General features: G+C 41.2%; 1 long non-coding RNA gene across 3 annotated transcripts in view; it reads left to right on the top strand.

Annotated features, from left to right (window-relative positions):
- Window positions 1–15,786, top strand: part of LOC126507933 (uncharacterized) — a 44,856-nt gene extending 29,070 nt beyond the window's left edge. The window contains exons 3-5 of one of the 3 annotated variants that reach the window (XR_007593689.1): window positions 2,477–4,285; window positions 8,673–8,853; window positions 9,631–15,786. This is a non-coding gene — a long non-coding RNA (uncharacterized lncRNA). Of the gene's footprint in view, window positions 1–2,476; window positions 4,286–5,500; window positions 5,873–8,672; window positions 8,854–9,630 lie in introns of those variants that run through there. The other 2 variants (XR_007593672.1, XR_007593697.1) reach the window with 2 other exon arrangements.
- The last annotated feature ends 1,088 nt before the right edge of the window (window positions 15,787–16,874 follow it).

Genomic DNA, 16,874 nt, shown 5'->3' with positions numbered 1-16,874 from the left:
CCAATGGTTTCCAAGGAAACCCCTTAGCCCACAGCCTCTGAAAACAATTCGGTTGTTAATGAGCGCTCCTTCTCACGGTGGGAAAGTGTGGGCTGAAAGAAAAGCCTCCTAGACTGGGCAGGCAGTCTGCAAAAATATTCACTGTTCGACAGTCACCTTTATGAAATTTCTACCCAGAATAAACAGTTTTAGGTCCCGTTTCGCAGTTGTTTATACTGGTAAGTGCAGTTCTCTGAGGAAGCTAGCGCAGAAGCGCCTTCCCACTGTGGGTGAGCTTGCAAATGCATTCAGTCAACTTGCATTCCAGACTCTGGCCACTCACTGAGGTTTTCAGTCGGTTTTGGAATCCAGCATTGTAGGGTTTACAATATTAGTATTGAATTATGTATTAGTATTAAATATTAACTTCATTTGAATGAAATATATCTAAAATTCTGGACAGCATTATTACTCTTCAATTGTATCTTTAAAATATATTCTGAAGGGTCCAATAAGACATCTTTATCTTTGTTTTACTTCAAGTTCTTCCACCCAAATTCATTTCAGTTTTAACTACAATCCTCTAATAATATCTTCAAGATGTCTTTAGATACATAATAAAGCAGCCTTGTAGTTAATTCAATTCTTACGAAAGTCAGATTTCAAAATACACTGCCTGCGTTTTCCTGACAACCAAAGCAAAGGAAATTCATTCACAAATGTCAGCAGAATTTTCCTCTCAAGCTTTATTCAGAAACACGAAAGAACAAATGCTAGGAGCCAAGAGAAAGTGACCGTCACAAATTCAGAAGGAAATATTTAGAAATCCTTCTCGCCCTGGGAGTGTTGTCCATTTTCAAGTCTTTGTCAAAACAGAACAGTCGGTTGTTGAGCTACTTGGAAACCTCTCTGGGCATCCCTCTGTCCATAGCTGCCGTCAGTCCATCTGTCCCCAAATCTGTTTTCTGCTTTAGGCTTCTGTGCAAAGGAGAGCTGCCAAGCTTCTTCTTGTCCTCGTTTGTTCTCCTCATGTGACCCCCACCTCCTTTCTCTTTCTCCACTTGTCTTTGAACTTCCTCCACTCTGGACAGCTGCTTTCATTTGTAGCCGCTTTGGATTGAGGGAGAGCTCTGCCAATGAAAACAAGGAAAATAAGAAAACAAGAAGGGCTGCAAGTGTTTTGCATGTGTGGCAGCTCTCTGGCTGTCCGCAGTTGGGCCTTCTTGTCCTTTGGGTAGGACGCGAAGCAGGCACCCGCTGCTGGGGACTGGCCCTAAGAGGTTTCTGTCCCTCACCCTACAATCAACTTGTTCAAAAAAACATTTGTTTTGAAAGAGAATATATATTTGTTTTGGTCAGACATATATTATTGCTAATATTTTATAGCTTCCAAGAGTAGTTTTGTTGGTTTTTCAGATAGGTTTTTCACTGTGTAGCCCAGGCTATCATAAAGTTTGTAATTCCCTCACATCTGCCTCATCAATATTGGGGTTACAAATGTTATGCTCAGATCGGCGAAGTCCCCCAGAAACCAACAAGGAGACCAAGTCCCATACATAAAAGCAAAAAGCCTTTATTTTATACAAGTTTGCAAACTCAGTCTCTCAGCAGGTCCAATGTATTGGAATAATCAGAGAGCCCTGAACTCAGTTAGAGTGGGTTCTTATAGTAGTAAAAGTGAGGGTGAAGGGTTTCTAAGGTTCAGGATCCGTGATTGGCTGACATTTGTCTAGGGGTGTCCTGGTGAGTGTGTGCTGGCAGGTGATCCTATCTACAATGGTGATCCTAGCTACAGTGGTTGCAACTTTTCTTTGGATGGTCTGTTCTTGGGTGGTGCTCGGGTAATCTCAGTTTGTGGTTCTTCCTGCAACCAGGTATTGCTTGAGGGTAAACTACTGAGACTCGGGCACCCATTAAACTTATCAATGACTGAGTCCTACTCCGGCAGGTGATAATGGTTGGAAGTAAAGAACTTCCTTTGGGTGGTCTGTTTCTATTTAACTTATCATGGCTGGCTCTTACATAAGCACACATCACCGAACTTGCTTACAATCCTAAATCAGATGACACTTTAATTGGGAAGTTGGGGGGGGGGAGTACTGACCCTTTCCTCCTTGTTTCTTAGAATACATAAAAATCAGAGGGCTCTCTAGTAAATGCTTTCAGAGTGATATACTATAGCTATATATGTATATGAGAATGACTCGCAAATACTGGTTCATAAAAAAGAAAGAAGAAAACATCTTTTCTGAATCAAAATAACAGCAAAAAATTACTTTATAGCTACTGTTGTCATTCCACATTGCTTGATGGATGGGAAGATCTTTCTAGAACAGAATAAAAGAAGAAGTAAATTCTGCCTTCATGGAGAAAATGTCTGCCTGGTTGACTGAGAGTGGTGTCTGAATGATGAGCCCACAGAAGAGGTGGACTTTCTCCCTTGCATACTGAACTTTCTTTTTTTTTCTCCTTCCCTTTCCCATACTCTCTCCCACAGGGTGGCTCTCCAGAGAAGATGGAAGTCTAAGAGGGCAGCTCTGTGTCAGATTCAGATCCTGGTCTTTGCCTATGGTACCCAGTCTGCATCTCACACCAGTTCATCCGGGGCTGCGTGAAGAAATGGCCCAGGTAAATATTTACTCTTGTCTGAATACATTTATTCTATTCGAAGAGCTGAACAGCTAAAAGGTTGGACCACCTACGAGCTATAAACAAATCCACGAGGAAAGAAAAGATACCAAACCAGCAAGATGGGTGAGTGGTGTCCCAGTCTAGCTGAGGGAAGAGACATATCCAAGGGAAATTGCCACAAGATTTTATAGAAAGGAGCTAATAATGTTCTTTGTAAAACAGCTTCGGAAATGGAAAAATCTTGCCAGTTCCATGGTAGTGCAGGTAAGGTGCTTGCAGACTCAAGTTTTCGGTGACTGAGTGTAAGAGAGGGTAACAGCGAGGATGCATGTGACCTTATGTGCTTGCAAGGAAACTTGCACAGTGAAAGCCACTGTGTATCATTAGTGCATGGTAACCAAGTATTTCAAGTAATGTAAGTTATCTTCTTTCTCATTGTTGCTTTTTCTTTTCCTATTTCAGGGTCCTAATGGCAGACACTGGATCAAAATGTAACCCACCCAAATTTCTCTTTTTAAACAGCTCATATTTCTCTCTTTAAAGCATAGCAAATGCCAGTTTGTATTCTAGATGAGATGTGATGTCTGCACTAGCCACTGTCATCATGTCTCTTCTCGCCTGCTTCCTAAATACTATACGTGGCGATGAACATGAAGACTCTAACAGCTGCAAGAGGCTGGCTTCCTCTTCCCTGTCCTCATTGTCGTCCCAGATGCTTGGCTCTCTGGGAAGTGTCCTGAATGAAGCGAACCTTTCTTCCCTCTGAATCTTCACAAAAGCAAAGTGTGGTTTAATGAGTTCTACTCTGCCTGGGTCCATGCTCAGCACTGTTGACATTTGGGACTAGATAACTCTTTCTTTCTGGAAAGCCCTCCTGTAGTAACATCTCATTTGTATTTTAATAAATAAAGCTTGCCTGAGGATCAGAAAAGTAAAATAGCCACAAGGGTCAAGCTTACAGACCAGGCAGCAATGACACACACCTTTAATCCCAGTAGCCACACTAGCTTGCCATAGAAACCAGACAGGTTGTGGTGCACGCCCTTAATCCCAGAACTAGAGAGGATTATAAAACGGGAGGAGACAGCTCTCAGTCTCAGTCTCATTCTGAGGTTTCCTGGAGGCCCACACAGTAGAAGGAGAGAATGGACTCCCATAGGTAGTCTTCTGATTATCACATGCACACTATCTGTGCACCACACAAACACAAGATAAAAACTAAAGTCAGAAAAAAGTCGCCACTGTTTACTGAGTCAGTGTGAAGAAAATGATCACATGGTCTCACCTCATTTTTACAATCAAAACTTGATGCTTTGCCGGTGATCAGGGTTCTCACTGGAGGTCTGTTACCTCAGAAAGCAGCGTTGCCCTCACACCTGGATCTTCTAAACCTAATTCACAGAGGTTGTCACCAATCAGGCCTATAGCCCTTCCACAGGCAAGAGAGCTCTTTGTGTTCAGTGAATACCGGAGAGGCTAGTGCACAGTACTCAATTAGTTAGGACACTGAATTGAATTTATCCTAAGACTAATTATGTTTAATTTTCTCTAGGATGAGACTAATGATGTCATGCAATGTGGTCTTCTTATGGATGTACATCTTCAGTCTGCCTTGCTCTTCAATGTACTCAATGCATGCTTTGTGCCAAATATCAGAAGAACCACAGTGAGTAAGGTAGGCCTCAGCTTGAAGTAACTTGTAATGTGTGGAGATCAGAGAACTCAGGAGCATCTGCCTTCTCCTTCTACCCTGGAATCAAAGTCAGATGGAACACAGCGCTCCAAGTTTCCTACATATCTGTAATAAATGTATAAAATTAGGTAGTATGTGTTATCAAAGTGCCTCCAAGCAGTGGAAAGTCTTTGTAATTTTCTTTAAACTTTCGCTCAAAAAACTGATTCTTCAGAGGATAGATTAAAATGTATTGTTTTCTTTTACTAATGTGATATTTAATTATTTTATATACTTTTTTATTTATATTTATTGAGCTCTATATTTTTCTCTGCTCCTCCCTTCAAACTTCTCCCAAGGTCCCCATGCTCCCAATTTACTCAGGAGATCTTGTCTTTTTCTACTTTCTACTTCCCATGTAGATTACATCTGTGTAAGTCTCTCTTAGATATTTAATTATTTTATGTTTATTTTTTCCTCTGTATTCCTCATAAACCAACACTTGTTTTGTGAGGCTAGGGGATATTAACAGCACCTGTCTGTCTGCAGCGAGCTCTTGTTGTTTGAACAGCTGTCCACACTTTGAACATTTTTCTAAGCCCATTCAGTTTTAAAAGAATACTTGTTGATAAGATAGACCTAATTATTGTGTAACTGAAGCAACTCTTAATTGCTTATATTACCATTGTCAATATATAGCCACCTTTAAAAAGTAAAAAAGTAATTATTCAAGATCCTATAAACATAGCAGTTTTTAACCTGTTGGTCATATTTGCATTATGATTCGTAACAGTAGCAACATTACAGTTACGAAGTAGCAACAAAAATAATTTTATGGTCGGGGGTCACCACAACAGGAGGAATTGTATTGAAGGGTCAGAGCATTAGGAAGGTTGAGAACTACCTCTGTAACAGCATTATGCTTTATTTAAAATTGAACCAAAACTAGGGATTGCATTGAAAGACACGTGGAATCCCAGTACTCAGGAAGTGTAAGTTGAGGCCCATGTGGGCAACATAGTCTAGACTGCTCTAGGGTACAGAGGGAGACTGTCTCAGAAGTAGACAGATGAGAGACAGGTAGGCAGATATATAGATATAATCAGGTATGACAAGATATTGTTTTTTTATTTTTAATTTATTTATTTCTTTATTAATTAATTAAAGATTTCTGTCTCTTCCCCACCGCCGCCTCCCCTTTCCCTTCCCCTCTCCCAGTCAAGTCCCCCTCCCTCGTCAGCCCAAAGAGCAATCAGGGTTCCCTGCCCTGTGGGAAGTCCAAGGACCACCCACCTCCATCCAGGTCTAGTAAGGTGAGCACCCAAACTGCCTAGGCTCCCACGAAACCAATAGGTGCAGTAGGATCAAAAACCCATTGCCATTGTTCTTGGGGTCTCAGTAGTCCTCATTGTCTGCTATGTTCAGCGAGACCGGTTTTAACCCAGGCTTTTTCAGCTGGCCTTGGTGAGTTCCCGATAGAACATCCCCATTGTCTCAGTGTGTGGGTGCCCCCCTCGCAGTCCTGAGTTCCTTGCTCGTGCTCTCTCTCCTGGTGCTCCTGATTTGGACCTTGAGATATTGTTTATAGCATTTCTATCACCTTTAAACTGACAGGGTACTGTGCAACTCACTACACATGCCCAGGAATGTCACATTATTCTAGCGTTTATCTAGACCTGTGTGCATGCAAAAGCAATTCAGTGAGGTTGTAGTAAGAGTTGTTTTGCTTTTCTGTGTTTGATGCTAAAGAAGCTCTAGGGAGATGTATAGTTACTTTTATTTTTAATATTTGTCAGAGGTCTGTTCTGTGAAATTTTTATCTTTCAACTCCAGCATTATTTCTGTTTACTTACAGGCGTATATATGTATAATTTTATTTTAGCTTACTTGTTGTGTGAGGGCCACTTGTTCATTTCCCGGCTGCCCAGACTCCTGAAGTAAACACACAGAAGCTGTATTAATTAAATCAATGCTTGGCCTATTAGCTCTAACTTCTCATTGGCTAGCTTTTACATCTTAATTTAACCCATTTTCTTTATTTTATATTTGATCACAAGGCTCATGGCCTACCGGCAAGGTTTCAGCATGTCTGTCTCTGGCGGCAGCTCCATGGCTTCTCTCTGATTCCACCCTTCTTTCTGTACCCTATCAGGCCAAGCCAATTTCTTTATTCTATTAGCTCTGGCTTCTTATTAACTAACTCTTACATCTTAATGTAAACCATTTCTATTAATCTGTGTATTGCCACGTGGCTGTGGCTTACTGGGTAAAGTTCTGGTGTCTGTCTCCAGTGGGGCTACATGGCTTCTCACTGACTCCTCCTCCTTTCTCCCAGCATTATTCAGTTTAGTTTTGCCCAGCTACCTCTCTCTAGTCTGCTCTGTGCAAGCCCAAGACAGTTTCTTTATTAACCAATGGTCTTCACAGCATACAGAAGGGAATCCCACATCACTTGTATTTTGTTGAGTAGTTACTAAATCAAAGGAGCCATGCAAAGCACTTTTCACATGTCATGTATTTAGTGTAAAAACCTCATGAAAAAATATATCCTGAGAGACTTGGAAAAACTCAGCAGTTAAGAGGATGCTTATTACTTCCTGAGGACCCAAGTTTGGTTCTCAGACACATCAGGCAGGTCACAACTACCTGCAACTCTAGTCCCCAAACATCCTATTCTGGTCTCTTTAGGTACACACACACACACACACACACACACACACACACACACTAAATGAGTTCCAGAATCTTGGTCTGAATCCAGGCTATCTTTGCATCCATCATGTTCTTTTTCTTTTTTCCTATTTATTTATTTATTTATTTTTGAGACAAAGTCTCATGATGCAGCTCTGTCTGGCCTTGAACCCACAGAGTATCCCCCCTTCTGACTACCCAGCACTGGAATGAAGGGCGTCGTACCACCTGGCCTGGCTTCATGTTCTTGTTGTTGATGATGATGGCATGTGCCTCTGCCAGCAGTGTATTCAGCATTGAGTTAAACACTGAAAGAAGTGTTTGTTTTTTACCTAAGTTCTCTGTTGCTTGAGAGATTCAGTTTAGACATTTCAAGTTTGTATTCAGAAGATAATACATAAGTTTTTATTTGTTTGAACTATAATCTAATTATATTTCTTAAGCTACTCTGGTGAGAGGGGCAAATGAAAATTTCTCTGATTTCCAAAGCTTGAGAGAATCCCCCCTTAACCTGTGTTTCACCTCCAGGTTAGAAAGGGCTGAGAAGAGGGCTCAGTTGGTAAAGTAATTGCCCATACAAGCATATGAATCTGGTTTTAGCACCCACATGAATTTCAAGAACTGTAATGCCAGTTCTGAGAAGAGAGAGATGGGAGTTCATTAGAGTTCAATGGTCAACCAACTGAGCCAAACTGAGGAGTGTCAGGTCCAATAAAAGATGCTATTCAAAAGTTGGTGTGGGAGGTCCTTCTGTCTATGTGTTGCGTTCATGTTGTTTAATGAATAAAGAAACTGCTTTGGGCCTATAGAAGGACAGAACAAAGCTAAGTGGGGAAAACTAAACTGAATCCTAGGAGAGAGAAGGCGGAGTCAGGAGAAGCCATGTAGCTCCTGCCAGAAACAGATGGTGAATGGAACCTTGCTGGTAAGCCACAGCCAAGTGGCAATACACAGATTAGTAGAAGTTGATTAAATTTAGGTGCAAAAGCTAGCCAATAAGAAGCTAAAGCTAATAGGCCAAACAGTTGGAGGATTTAATTAATACAGTTTCTGTGTGGTTAGTTTGAGTCGGGCAGCGGGAATAAACAAGTGGCCTCCTACTACAAAAAGTGATTGAGGAAGATACCCAACATTGACCTCTAACCTCCATACACACACATATACATGTACAATAAATACACACACACATATCACACACACCATAAATAAGAAAGAGACAGATATGTATGTTCAAAGTTAAGTTCTAAGGATGATTCTAAACTGATCACACTTTTAGTAGTTGAAAGAGTTTACTCCAGTTTTGTTTTTATAACGTATGCAAGCCATAAGTTAAATCAGATAGAGTAGACAATTTGAAAGGGGGACTGTTTTAAAACAGAAAACTTGGGTAATAAAAACTGTCTTGAGAGAATTTCCCAGACATTTTATGCTATAATGATTACTGGCTGTTCCCAGGCAGGATCAACTTGTTTTCCAATGCTGGGGCTTGTATTACAATTTGCTCATCTGGGGAGCTAATTTATGTAAAATATTTACATGTGAGTGTGAGAAAGCAGAGAAGCAAATCATAGTCTAGGAAAAACATGATCTATAAATACTCAGACTTAAACAACTAGACATAAGTTTGTAGTTCATTTAGTTGAGGTGCGTGGGGGAGGGCAACGAGCTGCTGATGTTAGCACTAGTTCCCATCTTACAGGTGAGGAAAATGAAGCAGAGAGAAGCGAAATAGCTCTCCCATGGTTGTGCAGCCGAGAAGTATGGGGGATCCTGAAGCCCAGCACCAGCCCTGCTGATCACTGTTCTGTGTTTCCTGCTGCCCGAATTCGAAAAGTCAAAAGGCTCATGGGGGATTTTACACGCAGAGAAAATTTTATGTTGTATCCAGAGCTTCAAGTATGTTTTGACTTCAGCTAGACATTGAGGACAGATGGTGATCTGTAAATTGAAGGTGGCTTTTTCCTTGCCAGATATTCCTCCCTACAGCCTAGCATATTTCTCTGTGGTCAAGACTAGTGTGGCTAAATGTCTGTTGCATAAGAAAAGAGTATGAAGGTTTTTTTTTTTTTTTTTTCAGAACACATTCTAACACTAACCTAGAAGTGAAAAATGCCATTTTCCTTTAGAGGAATACCTTTTTTAAAAAAAAAAAAAAAAAAAAGAGAGCACTCTATATAACAGTTACTTCATCAATTTGTAGCCTGGTCACAAACTCATTGCATTTTCAGATATACATAATTTGTTTCCCATCTTCTGGTCTAATTATGGCTTCATACAGAGATGGTTTCTGAGATCCTAAGCAGATCTCGGTTGCTGAAACCTCAAGTCCTGGTTCCCTTAGGAATCTGAGAGCTTAGAGTCAGTAAAGCCAGGGCCAGACTGGCCTGCAGTTGAACTGGAACTCTGAGATGTATTAGTTGCATGGGCACAATCGTTCAATTGTGTGCCTCCATTGGCTGCTCTGAAAATGAGAATAATTCTGTCTACCCTAGAATTGTTTTGTGGGTTAGAGGAAAACTGTGTACATTGGTTAACATCAGATAAGTTGTATTATTTTACTTTCTTTTATGCTCGCAGAAGAACCCTCTTAGTTACAGACATAAAAGGGAGGGAGAAAACCGACTACATTTATTTTCCTGAGACGCAATGTTAAATAGCCCAGGTGGCACCAAACGTGGAGCTGAGGATGACTTTCAGCTTCGGAACCTCCCGCCTTTACACCCCGAAAGCTGGACATTTCAGATGTGAACCACGGCACCCAGTTTTAATGGGTACTGGGGATCTGCCCGGGGGTCCCCAGGTATGCACCCCCTCTAGAATCTCAGCTACATCTCCAGCCCCTGGCTATGAATTTTAAAACTTAGCTTCCATGTCTAAAGTATGAAGGGTCAAACACTGTTCTTTGGAAATGATCTCTGCATTTCTCTGCTCTACTTCTCTTGATATTAATTTGTTTCTAAAAAAAAAAGTTCTTTCCATTGGTAACCCTGTCATTGCTAAATTTATTTCATACAGTTTCCAGTCTAGCATTAAAAAAAGGCTCTCCTCATACTTATCTACGAGCCATCGTTTGCTTTGATTAGAACAACTTTTACATGTTGATCCCCGAAACAACGGTAGGTCTGGGATGGTTCAACAGTTTCACCGTCCAAGTTTAGATCATGCATACCCATCCGCAAACTCAGGCATGGTTTCTTCAAAGCTTCAAGACAGAAGGTACAGAGACAATGTAAATGTTACCTGAAACAGAATCCAAGAGTACAATTAGATGAGTTTGTTATATTCTAAGACTAAAATAGATGTAGACAGGAGTTTTACTTAACCATCATTTTCTCAATATATATCAAATTATTTGTGATGTTGACATTACAAAGCAACAAGCCTCATCCAAGTCCATAACTGTCCATACCTGATTAAGATTCCCCAAATGGGAATTTAGACACTTAACATCTTTGGTTGCAAGAAACATGTAAGTGCTTACGAAACAGAGTCCTGAGTTCCACAACCGAGTGGTTAGAGTAGCCCACAGACTTGAGGGCATCACTAGGAAAAAAGCTTCCGGAAGTTTAGAAAACAGCACAGTTCTGAGCCTTGAGAACACACGGATCCTGTGGCTAGGTCACCTCGGGGCACTTCCATTCAGGATTCAAATTGCCAAAAGGTGAATCAACCCACATTTATCCAAAGGTCCAACCCTGTGATTTAGAAAATAGTTCCTTTAGAAAAAAATCACAGATTAGAGTTAAGAGGTTGCACCGAGGAGGGGTGGTACAAAAACAGAACAAACCACAGCAATCTGAGGCCATGCTGAGACGCCAAAATTATTGCTCAAGAATGCAAATTTAGAGTCCAAAAAAACAAAACAAACCGTGTGAGTAGCTTCTATCTTGGAGGTCGTGTAGATAGAGACTAGAGCCATAGTAGGGAAACAGAGAAAACAGCCAGGAGTGACAGAGGGAGAAGATAAGAGATGCTTACAGTGGGGTCCCCGGCTGTGAAAGGCATCGGCAGATGATTTTGTCAATGTCTAAACATCATGGAATGGACTTACCTCCACAAACTTAGCTAGATAGGTCGCTGATGCCTAGATACAGAGGGAAATCATCTCTCTCAGCTTCTTAAGGCAGTCAAAAGGTATGCCAAGGCAAAGACCCATGAGACGAGTCAAACTGCTGCCAACGTGTAAAACTCTTCATTTAAATGTAAGTACATGCAAAAGTAATAATAAAGTCGAGGGAATATGAAGGCAGGAGATGGCTCATTGGTTAAGATCTCTGACAGCTCTTGTAGAAGACTCGGTTTCAGTTCCCTCTGAGGGTACCTACACATATATGATGCTATAAAATCATGTTATGTGCAAACATGCACATAAATAAATCTTTAAAAAAGTATATCAGATCAATAACTCGGTAACATGGCTGTATATTATTATTAACTGCATAATTGTATTGCTGTGCTTTTACATGACTGATCTCGTAATATGTTTGTTTACAATATTAGCACCGATGCCTGAGCAATGCATTCATTACAGTATGAAGTTACTGTGGCTGTGACAGAAACCAATTTTTCAGCTCTGTCATACTCTTATAGGACCACCACTATCCATGTGACCAGTCACTTCATAAGCAAGAGGTCTAGCAGTTGTCTCCAGTTCTAGAATATTGGACTACATAATTATGGAAATTAAAATAGTCTTAGACACCAGATCATATAAAAATATCAGGTAACCACAGGCAGTGGGACCAAAAACATTTTCCAGTTCTGCACACGGTAAGGTGAGATGGCTTAGCAGATAAAGGCACCTGCTCTGAACCCTGATGCTCTGAATTTAATCCCCACAACATACACAGTGGAAGGCGAGAGCTGAGCTGACTCCCATGGGTTGCCTGCTGACCTACACCTACACACATACACAAGGTGTTACGCACTTACTAACCACAGAACACTACTTGAAGCATTCACATACACGTCACTTCATCCCCACTAATTCCCTATAGAATGGGTAGAATTATTAATCCCATCTTGCATTCAAGGGAAGAGAGAGAGAGAGAGAGAGAGAGAGAGAGAGAGAGAGAGAGAGAGAGAACCCTGGAGCCAGGATTCAGATTCTCTCATTAACACCAAAGCCTAAATTCTCGAAAGTACAATTTTCTGCACAAACTTCAGTGAGGAAACTGCTTATAAGACCTCTAAGATGTAGGATGGCTCAAAACCTTTATGTAATTTCTTTAGATTAAGAAATAATAATAAATGGTCTCTTCTTTTCCAGATCCTGTTCAAATCTCAGAGTTTCTTTGCTATTTCCATGGACAGGAGTCTCACCCGAACACTGTCAGAGAATCACTAACATGACTGACCATTTGCTGAGCAATTGCAACACAGAATGAATAGATAAGCGCTGTGCTTTTCACTCTCGCCCAGAAGTAGAGCGTCCACCACCTGAAGCGACTACAACTCCCATTTCCCCTATAACCGTGCACTATTGTGTAACACGATGTTTAGGCTCCACGCACAGCAATTATGCAATGCTTCTGTGGTAAGTTCAGTCCCTACTTGGATGGTGAAAACACCATGAAGGAATCATTTTGCAATCATCACATCTGCAGGCAGTAACCTTTGAGAAACAGGTGGAAAAAAGGAACACTGGAGTTTCTTGTGAGAAGGTTTCTCTCAGAGATGGTTTCATTTGATTTATAGCATTGTTTTTTCTTCCTCCCTTCCTCCCTCTCTCTCTTCCTCTCTCTCCCTCCCTCCCTTTCTTCCTTCCCCCTCTCTCTCTCCCTCCCTCCCTTTCTTCCTTCCCCCTCTCTCTCTTCCTCCTTCTTTGTCTTCTTTTTTCTCCTCTTTCTCTTTCTTCGTTTTTTTTTCTCCTTTTCCTTCTCCATTTTTTTTTAAAACTGAAAAACAACTTTGTCTGAGAACTGTTCTTTAATTCTTACTATCCTAGCGAGGATTCCATCAAGTACTTCAAAAGTCCATACTGAGAGCGAGTATTAAAGGTCCCCTGCTGGGGACTGGAGTGCGGAGGACACAGGTTCCTCGCCCTGCGCTGGACACCGCGCTCCTCTGGCCAGTCTCTGTGGGCAGAAATACAGGCTGGAGTATGAGCAGATGCCAAGAACCTGTCTCTCTCCACCACCTCCCTTCTCCCTTTTCACTGTGCTCCTGAAAGAGAGACCGAGGGAGAAAGAGAGAGTGGGGGAGGAAGAGAGCCTTGGGCCAAACTATGAAATATATTAGTTTCCTTGCTAAAGAAAGAAAAAAATAGTGAGTTTTTAATTCAATGTTTTTAAATCCTTCTCTTTTTACATCAAATCTCTGACCACGTTGTTTGGAAGCCACAGTGCTAGATTACGGCTAACTTCTGTGTGGGAAGCCACAGATCTCGTTTGCAGTTAACTCCTGCGTGCTCCTGGGCCGAGGATGATTTTTCTTTTAGCAAGTTCTCCAAAGGGTAATATGTCTAACCCTAGAAATGGGAACTTCACCTCGACAATGCATTGTTGACAGTTACTCGTGTTTTAATCCAGTCAAGATGAGACAGGAACGGCAGAAGTCAAAGACCACATGAATTATCGATCGAGAGGGTGTGGAGAAATCGGGTTCCAGTTTCTTTGCCTCCAACTGTTGCAATGCTTTGCCTTTTAAACAACCATCTAAAAAATATATTAAGCCCTGCACTAACAACGACAAATATCGGTCCCCTGGCACAGGTGTGACTCCCTCAGAAGACTTCCTCCCCCACCAGGCTCTGCCGTTTCCTCTCTGTCTCGGGCTATCATTTCACGTCCTTGTGTCAGGCTTAGTCTATTGGAAGTGCCTACGTCCTCTGTAATTTAGGTTTTAAGCAACGTATGATTTCCTCTGTTACTTAAAACACAAATGTAGCTGTCTTCTCTGACTGGGAGAACGTCTTCCTTGCCTAATCTCCTGCAGAATGGCAGGGAAGAACACAGAAACCGAAGCAGCTCTGTGTTTTTAACAAACATTCCTTAAAACCGGAGACCTCACAACTGGCTAGAACTAAAATTTGTTTTCGTCCTGAATATCCTTGCTGGGTCCATTATGCGTTAAAAGGGGCCACAGCCCATGTGCAAGACCTATGAATGAGCCCCATTCATTCTGGGCTTGGAAAGGTCTTTTCAGCCACCAAGACAAACAATAGCTACAACCCAATTTCTTTGGCGTGGATATCAACTGAGGAAAAAGCCAAGAGACCATTATGAAAACTCTTGTACTTTCTTGGGGTGATTATGTAATTCTGTATTCACTGGCCATATTTATTTAAATAAGTCCATTTTTGAAAAGGTTATAAAAATGACTCATAACGCCATGGCATCTTGTTTCATGTATGGAACAACCTTTTGAAAACAGAGGATTTCAATATAATTTGCTTCTTAATGTTACTAAAGTTTAAAGACATACTACCGTGTTTGCTCATTACCCTTGTTAAATCTGATGGGAATTCAGAATGACGATTCTGTTTGCCAAAGCCAGCGATCATGTTCCACATTTACCCACAGGGTCCAGTGAAAGGCCCGAGAAGAAAAGGTGGGTGAGTGGAGCACCTAATGTGGTTTCTGCAGGGGCAGGGCGATCGAGCATTCTTTAGTAAAGAGGTGACTGTTTTCACCATGACTTCCACATTTGTATGTCCTGTGGAGTTCTCTCTCTGGCTTCGGACATCGGCAAAACTTCTCTGTTGGTTTCTGCTTTCATCTTCCTGTAATGAGCCTTCTTTCTCTAGCTAGCCTGGTCCTTTCACACATTTTCCTTCTCAGATTTGTCTCCCACCAAATCTTTTCTTCCCATTTAATCTGTCCAGCCTTTGCTCTTCCCGAAGTCTTGGTCTCAGGTCGCTTTTTAAGAAACTGGTAATTACATCACCAATTCGGTTAATAGTTTAAATGGTACTCTAATTGGAACTGGGTACTGGAATCACTTGTTGAAATCTAGAACCAGATTGTGGAGAACCTCTCAATTGCCTTCCCAAGGCTGTATACAGAGACTGATGCCCACTTCGTGTTTGGAAAGCTTGCAGGGGTGATTGGGTCTCAGAAGAACACATTGTCGGCTCGGTGCCAGTCACTCTCCTGTTGATTGGGTCTTAGAAGAAAGCGTTGTTGTCTGTGCTGGTCACTCTTCTGCTACTGCGATAAATTGCTGACAGAGACTTGAGGAAGGAAGGGTTTGTTTTTGCTTTCAGTTCAGTTCCAGAGGGGGAAAATCTTTACCGGAGAACTATAAAAAAAATTGCTTGCTCTGATGGCATTTGATCACCTCTGCAAATTCATTATTGAAAGTGTCAGTTGCTAGATTTTGCCTTCTATTGTCATTTATTGGTGAATGATGGGAAATATGATTCTAATTAAAATTTAAGGACTCTTAAATTATTGAGTCATGAGAAGCATAAGGGATTAAGGGCAGAGTCTAGAAAGTTCTAATTTAAAATTCTTCCTTGGCCACTTATTATTTGTGAGGATAAGGACAGGATGGAATAAAAGCATGTTCCAGCTAGGGACTAGCTGGAACGTGGTGGGTAGCTGGATTGCATTGATCTTCACATACTTTTCTGTGAATCTGATGGCCTTGGAAGAAGCCATTGAGAACCGTGCTGGGAGGCAAGCTCTCTGCTCACCATGAGGCGACTATGTTCCTGCAAACGCTTTCTATCTTTCCTGAGGACTCGCAGGTCCTGCAGATGGCCAGGAGCGGGCCACAGAAGCAGATATCTTCAGCCATGATGATCTACTTAAAGTTGTAACATTCCATTTTATAGCTTAAGGAATTTTGTCCTATGATATGAATCTGAGCATGACACATAGTAATAAAAATTTTAGTGTATTTTTAATGAAGTAAAAGTTGCTATTTTATACTCCCTTTGACTGTTTTGTTTTTAAAACTCCCATCCATCTAATCACCCAGTCAGCTCTCAGTTCATGTTAATCTATATGAATTCTTTTATTTTGTGCTTGTAATTTGTGTCTGTCCATAATTTGTTTTTTGTTTGTTTGTTTGTTAGTTGGTTTTTTTTTTGGTTTTGGGTTTTTTTTTGTTTGTTTGTTTGTTCGTTTTGGTCAGGACATCTGTTTTTACTTGTTCTTTATAAGGTAGATCTAGAACTCTGCGATCTCTCTGGCTTATCAGCTTTCCTATTCTACTCCTAATGAAGAGAGAACCTCACCCACAGGACAGCAGCTAAAGCTCTACTGCTATGCTGTCCCTCACCATAGTAACTAGCCCAGTCTAATGGGACTTGGACCTTGCAGAGGGAACCTCCTTCAGTTAGAGGCCCCTTTTCAGCCCTACAAGTTAAGAAACCCACTATCTAGGGTCAACAAAATGGTCAGTAGGTAAAGGCATTTATTGCCAACCCTGTCAACCCGAACAATCCTCGGAACCCACATGTTGGAAATAAAATCAACTCTTACAAGTTGTCCACACTTACAAGTTGTGTGTATGAATGTGTGTGCATCCACAGAAACAAAAACATAATTGTTTAAGAAATTAGAAAAAGAAACCCAATAACCAAATATTGTTTCCTATCCAAAATGTTATTGATGTAAGAACTTAGGACTTCTCTTTTTCTCTCTTGAGAATCTATTTTTTTTTCTCTAAGTCTTTCTCTCTCTCCCTCTTCCTCCCCACTTTTAAATCTCTGGGAGAATATGTCTTAATACATTCTGAGTTTGCTTCATATGAACTCATCTTGAAATTCTTTTCTCCGGTGAAGTAAGAGTCCCAGCTTCACTTGAGTGGAGACCTCTGTAAAGAACTCTTCAGGCTGCCGTGAGCTGTTGCTCCAGCTCTGGCTGCTGCTGCTGTCCTCTTCAGGGACCTGTCTGGGATGGTTCTGGAGCCTCAAGAGCACCTGAAGATAACTGTCCTTGTTTCTTTTTTT

The sequence above is a fragment of the Alexandromys fortis genome, unplaced genomic scaffold, assembly GCF_014885135.2.
Source record: "Alexandromys fortis isolate MF-2015 unplaced genomic scaffold, M_Fortis_MF-2015_v1.1 scaffold_19, whole genome shotgun sequence".
NCBI classification, from domain to species: domain Eukaryota; kingdom Metazoa; phylum Chordata; class Mammalia; order Rodentia; family Cricetidae; genus Alexandromys; species Alexandromys fortis.
Note: the sequence above shows the minus strand (reverse complement) of the source record. Positions and strands in the feature narration are given on the sequence as shown.